At 38.5% G+C, this 5,478-nt stretch overlaps 1 pseudogene; it reads right to left on the reverse strand.

The window, feature by feature from the left end:
* Positions 1–806: 806 nt before the first annotated feature.
* Positions 807–1,155, reverse strand: LOC118984182 (40S ribosomal protein S20-like; annotated as a pseudogene).
* Between the last annotated feature and the right edge of the window lie 4,323 nt (positions 1,156–5,478).

The raw sequence follows: 5,478 nt of genomic DNA on the forward strand, positions 1-5,478 counted from the left end.
TATGAAAGATACAGAGAGCATCTTAAAAGCCACAAGAGAAAAGGAGACAGTTACTTACAAAGGAGTTCCCATCAGACTGTCAGCTGATTTCTCAAAAGAAACCTTGGGGACAAGAAGACGCTGCAAAGAAGTATTCAAATTTATGAAAGGCAAGGACCTACATCCAAGATGACTCTATCCAGCAAAGCTCTCATTTAGAATGGAAGGGCAGATAAAGCGCTTCCCAGATGAGGTCAATTTAAAGGAGTTCATCATCACCAAGCTCCTATTATATGAAATCTTTAAATGGACTTATCTAAGAAAAAGATGATCAAAACTATGAATGGTAAAATGACAACAAACTCACAACTGTCCACAACTGAACCTAAACAAAAACAAAAAACTAGGCAAACAACTATAATAGAAACAGAATCATATAAATGGAGATCACATGGATGGTTTTAGTGGGGAGGGGGAGGGTGAAGAATAGGGGGAAGGTATAGGGAATAAGAAGCATATATGACAGATAGGAAATAGACATGGAAAAATTAAGTATAGTATAGGCAATGTAGAAGCCAAAAAACTTTTATGTAGGACCCATGTACATTAACGAAGGTGCGGGGGATTGCTGGTGGGAAGGGGTTGCAGAGTGGAGGCAAATAAAGGTGAGAAAAATGGAACAACTGTAATAGCATCATTAATAAAATATATTTTTTGAAAAGGAAAAAAGTACACATTTACAACTTTAAATTTCTCTTTAAACACTCATTCAGCTATACCCTAAAAATTTTTTTTTAACAAGTGAGTCATTTCTTTCAAAGGTTGCTTTAAGCCTCTGCAGTGTTGACCTCAACCTTGATTCCTGGCTCAATACTAATATAAGTAATCTGTTTAACAATCTCAGAAGGGCTGCGGAAGTGGATGAGTCTTGTGGATCCTCATCTGAAACCAATCCCAAGCCTTAGAAGTCTCCCCACAGGGAGTTTTTCTTAGTGATTCTCAGAATATTTGTAGGCATCCAAACTGGTTCTTTCACTTAGAGATGTTTTTCCTTTGCTCCGCTGAGCGAGTCAGTACACACCTACAAAGGCCTTACATAGCAGCTGCTTACAGTAATTCTAAGTGCATCATCACCCCTGGTTCCACAAGTGTCTTTCCAGTATTTTTAAAATCCATGACTGTGGCCCAGCTTTCTGACAAACTTTTTCCCTGGCAAAAGTGAACAGTGGTAAGTTTGAATCATAGTGATCAGGAGCAGGATGGGCAGGATGGAGTTCTGCTGCACCTGCAACTGCATCTTCCTACATGAGCCCTATGTGTTTCAATAGGATGTGGTTTTGTTTTCATTCATTTTGAATTATTTTCTAATTCACCTTATTTCTTCATTTACCCATTGATTATTTAAGGATGTGTTATTTGTGCATGCACAAATATATTTAATTGTTATATCTTTTTAGGTATCCACCATTTTATTCTGATAAAATGTTTTTCTGTGTCTACTGTGACAATTTTGTCTTAAAAGTCAACCAATTAGTATAGCCACTCCATCTCTCCTTTTGTTACCAAATGTTTTCATGATGTATATTTTCATTCCCTCTACTCAGTCTATTTGTGTATTTGAATTTGAAGTGTGCCTATTTTGGACAGCATATAGATGGACCATAATTTTATAGCCATTTTACTAACCTATTCCTTTTTCTTTTATTGTTCAATCCATTTACATTTAATGTAATTACTAATAATGTAGGATTTCTGACAACCATGTTAATTCTTCTATACTTTTAAAATATATTTTATTGATTACCTTATTAATGTTGTCCCAACTTTTCCTTCTTCCTCCGCTTCAACCAATACCCCCATTTCTTCTAGCAATCCCGTCACTTAGTTCATGTCCATGGGTCATACATATAAGTTCTTTGGCTTCTCCATTTCCTATACTATTCTTAGCCTCCCTCTGTCTGTTTTGTACCTCCCAGTTATGCTTCTTAATCCCTGTACCTTTTCCTCCATTTTCCCCCTCCCTTCTGATAACCTTCCATGTGATCTCCATATCTATGATTCTGTTCCTGATATGATTGTTTGCTTAGTTTATTTTTTAGATTCAATCATTGACAGTTGTGAATTTGTTGCCATTTTAATGTTCAGAAATTTGATCTTCTTTTTCTTAAATGAGTTGCTTTAACAATTCACGGAATAATGGCTTGGTGATGATGATCTCCTTTAGCTTTTTGTTGTCTGGGAAGCAGTTTATCTGCCCTTCCATTCTAGATGATAGCTTTGCTGGATAGAATAATCTATGTTGTAGGTCCTTGCTTTTCATCATTTTGAATAATTCTTGCCAGTTCCTTCTAGCACGCAAAGTTTCTTTTGAAAAATTAGCTGACGGTCTTATGGGAACTCCTTCATAAGTAACTGTCTGCTTTTCTCTTGCTGCTTTTAAGATTCTCTCCTTATCTTTAACCTTTGAGATTTTAATTATGATGTGTATTGGTGTGGTCTTCTTTGGGCCTAGCTTCTGTGGGACTGTCTGTGCTTCCTGGACTTGTATTTCTATTTTCTTCACCAATTTAGAAAAGTTTTCATTCATTATTTTTTCAAATAAGTTTTCAAATACTTGCTCTTCCTCTTCTCCTTATGACATCCCTTTGATTCAGATGCTGATATGTTTGGAAATGTCCCAAAGGCTCCTTGTATTATCTTCATTTGTTTCTTTGTTTTTTTCAATTCTTTTTATTCTTGCTGTTCTGGTTGAATGCTTGTTTTTCCTTATGTTCCAAATTGTTGGTTTTAATTTCAGCTTCATCCCCTACACTGAAAGTTCCTTGTAGATTTTTCTTTATTTCACTTAATGTAACTTTAATTTATTCCTGGGTCTTTTTTTATGCTGTTACAATGCTCAGTGATTTCTTTGAGCATTCTGGTAACTAGTGTTTTGGACTCTGCATCTGATAATTTGGTTGCCTCCATTTTGTTTAGTTTTTTCCCCTGGAATTTTGTTCCAATATTTTATTTGAGCCATATTTCTTTGTCTCCTCAATTTGGCAGCTTCCCTGTGTTTGTTTCTGTATATTACATAAAGCTTCTTTGACTCTCTGTCTCAGTAGTGTAGCCTATTATAGAAAAGGCACCAGTAAATTATGTTGCAGAGCCTTAGGTAATCACCAGGGTAGAGCAACCTACTTCACAGCTTTGTGGCTATGTGTGGAGGGAGGGCTTCAAGAGGAGGCAGTGCCACTGCCTGGCTTCTGGAGGTTTGTCCAGCATTTGCCCTTTTTCCAGTCACTTCACTTACTCCCCATATGCCACTGATACCCACCCAGCTGCTGTCCTGGTGCTTAACCCAAGAGGGGGTTGGTCTGCATACTTTTTAAGTCAGTGCAGATCCTTTAAGTGAAGCCTCCTGAAAATCCAGCAGTTCTTTCTGCTACCCCCATCCCCACTTGTTTTTACAGCTACAATTTATCGGGATTTATCTTCCCGGTGCTGGAACCCTGGGCTGTGATTTCTGGCCTGGGGCTTGGATTCCTTGGTCCCAGGGTAGCCCTCTTGATTTTTATCTACCATACTTGGAAATGGGACTACCTATTACACCACCTCTCCATGCCTCTCCATGCCTGTCCACCCATCTCTACCACTCCTACCTGTCTGGATGAATGTGGCTTTTTGAAATCCTTGGTTGTCAAACTTCTGTACAGCTTGATTTTCTGACAGTTCTGGGTGTTGTTTTGAGGTCTACTTGTAATTTTTTTCTGTAGTTGTGCAAGGAGGCAAAGCATGTTTACCTACACCTTCATCTTGACCAGAAGTCCATCTGTTTTCTATATATTCTGTATCAATTTTGTTCCTATATTACTCCATCACTTTAATATTATATGTTAAATAGCATGTCCTTTGCCATATTTTACTCTATTTTATGCAATTATTTTGTTATTGTTTGCCCCATGTATTACAATTGCTATCTTAAATTATAACAATCTAGTTTGACTAAAGGCCAACTCAATTTCAAAAGTGTACAAAAAGTTTTTCCTATAGAGATCCATCATCTAGCTCTTCCTTTGTGTTGTTATTCTCATATAAATGAAATCTTTGTACATTATATACCCATCAATATAGATTTATAAGTATTGCTTTATGTAGCTGTTCTTTAAATTATAAGAAAAAGTTACAAGCAAAATATACATCATATTGTATTTTATATTTACCTATACAGTTACTTGTACTAGTCTTCTTTATTCATGTGGATTCAAGTTAATATCTAATGTCTTCATTTCACCCTGATTGACTCCTTTTACTATTTCTAATAAAATACCCTTCTTATCATGAATTGCCTCAATGATTATTGATCTGGTGATGTCCTTTTTTAGTCTTTTTTAAAAAAACTTTACTTGGCTGCTACCCAAGCTGGAACTGGGGTCTGAGGCTCAGAGAGAGGGCCTGCGTGAGAGCCATGTGGCTTTAGCAGAGTGAGGACCCCCTCTTAGCCAGGTGAGGGGGAGAGCCATGCTGTTTTGGAAAGATGTAGACCCCTGTAGCCATTAGGAGGGAGAGCCACGCGGTTTCAACAGAGTTAAGACCTCCTCTTGCCCAGGTGAAAAGGGAAAACCATGCAGCTTTGCCAGAATGGAGATCCCTGTGGAGCGAAGAAGAAAGATGCACTTTTGGTGGAGTGCGGACTCCTGCAGCTTTGGTAGAAGAGGCCCACGAGGCTTTAGGGTGCTCCCTTTGGCTGAGTGGCCTGGAAAGCAGGAGAGACTTTGACTGGAACTTGGTACAAAGAACTCTTGCCAGTGGAAGGTGCCGCCGCGTGACTTTGGATTAATTGGAGATCCTGCCTGGACAGTGACACAGCCCACAGTGCCAGCAACCTGAAAAATGGACCTGTGCTCTTTTCCTGATTTACGGTACCCGGAGTTGGGACAGTGGGAGAAGGGAGTGCTGTGTGTGTGTGTGTGTGTGTGTGTGTGTGTGTGTGTGTGTGTAGGTGTATACCCTTAAAGACTTTAATATTTTAATGAAGGCATTAGGCCTAAATAGCATTAAATAAACATTTTGTTTCCTTTTCACAAAAAACTTTACTTATTTCTAGAGAGAAGGTAAAGGAGGGAGAAAAATATTAATGTGTGGTTGCCTCTTGCATGCCCCCCATGGGGACCTGGTCCACAACCCAGGCATGTGCCCTGAATGGAAATTGAACTGGTGACCCTTTGGTTCACAGGCTCATGCTCAATCCACTGAGCCACACCAGCCAGGGCTCTTTTAAGGCATATTATTGATTGATTTTAGAGAGATAGGAAGGGAAAAGAGAAACATTGATTTGTTCTTCTACTTATTTATATACTTATTTGTTGATTCTTGTATGTGCCCTGAGTGGGAATAAAACCCACAAAGTTGGTGTATTGGAATAATGATCTAACCAGTTGACCTACTCAGCCAGGGTGTCTGGTGATGTCTTAATATCTCATTCACATAAAAGGATAGTTCAAGTTCCTGTCAAGATGG

The sequence above is a fragment of the Sturnira hondurensis genome, unplaced genomic scaffold, assembly GCF_014824575.4.
Source record: "Sturnira hondurensis isolate 20B ecotype Veracruz unplaced genomic scaffold, ASM1482457v3 Scaffold0003420, whole genome shotgun sequence".
Lineage (NCBI taxonomy): Eukaryota > Metazoa > Chordata > Mammalia > Chiroptera > Phyllostomidae > Sturnira > Sturnira hondurensis.